Below are 848 nucleotides of genomic sequence, written 5' to 3' on the forward strand. Positions count from 1 at the left end.
CAACAAGCTGGTTCACCTGTCTCCACAGAATCCTCCCACCCAGCGGTTATCAGGCCCGCACGACGGATAAGAAACCCTGTGCCTATTTCACAGACTCTAAATAGCTTCCCTACATCTACGTAGCTCTGACGTGCCTGGCTCAATGCCCAAACCCAACCACCCGACCTCAAAACCCCACTCTTCCTAGAGCTCCCCCAGCATCTACTATATGGTTTCAGCTCTTCATGCCCAGCATCCCCCACTTATCACATGCCTTCCCTGCCAATGACGGGAAGGAAGGACCCCCGTGCTCAGCAGTGTGAGTCCTACTTCCGTGCCTGCTCAGTCCTCTGGCAGACTGACTGGCGGGTCTGTGCCTCACCGGTCAGACAGGTAGAAAGGAGCAAACTTCTCCGGTGACCCCAGGGGAGCAGTGACAAGTGGACAATGGTGCACGCCCAGTGCCTCTCAGCACCAGTGGAAGATGGCAGAGAAAGGCAGAGCAAGAAAGGAGAGGGAGTGAGGGTCACCGAGCACTGCCCCTCGGGCCCCGCCTGGACCAGGCCCTCCCCCAGGATGCTGCCCACCGAGCGGCCCAGGCAGGCAGACACACGCACAGCTCCACTGCCGAGACGGAGCCAGGAGAGAGGCCCACGCAGCTTCCAGGGGAGCACCCAGGAGGGAAGCACCCCCTGCACACTGAGGAAGGCCTCCTGGAGGAGGCGGTGTCTGAGCCAGACTTTTGGGAAGGCGCAGGATTCTGCGGCATTAAAAATAGAAGGTCATTCCATGTACTGTAATGCACACCCAGAATGCGAACAGCGACTTAAGGAATCTGGACTTGTCATCATATTAAGAATAGTTCAAAC

At 57.5% G+C, this 848-nt stretch overlaps 1 protein-coding gene across 1 annotated transcript in view; it reads right to left on the reverse strand.

Moving 5' to 3' along the window:
* The window catches only part of C11H4orf50 (chromosome 11 C4orf50 homolog), a 55,015-nt gene that overhangs the window by 1,466 nt on the left and 52,701 nt on the right, over positions 1 to 848 (reverse strand).

This window comes from Ailuropoda melanoleuca, chromosome 11 (genome assembly GCF_002007445.2).
Source record: "Ailuropoda melanoleuca isolate Jingjing chromosome 11, ASM200744v2, whole genome shotgun sequence".
NCBI lineage: Eukaryota > Metazoa > Chordata > Mammalia > Carnivora > Ursidae > Ailuropoda > Ailuropoda melanoleuca.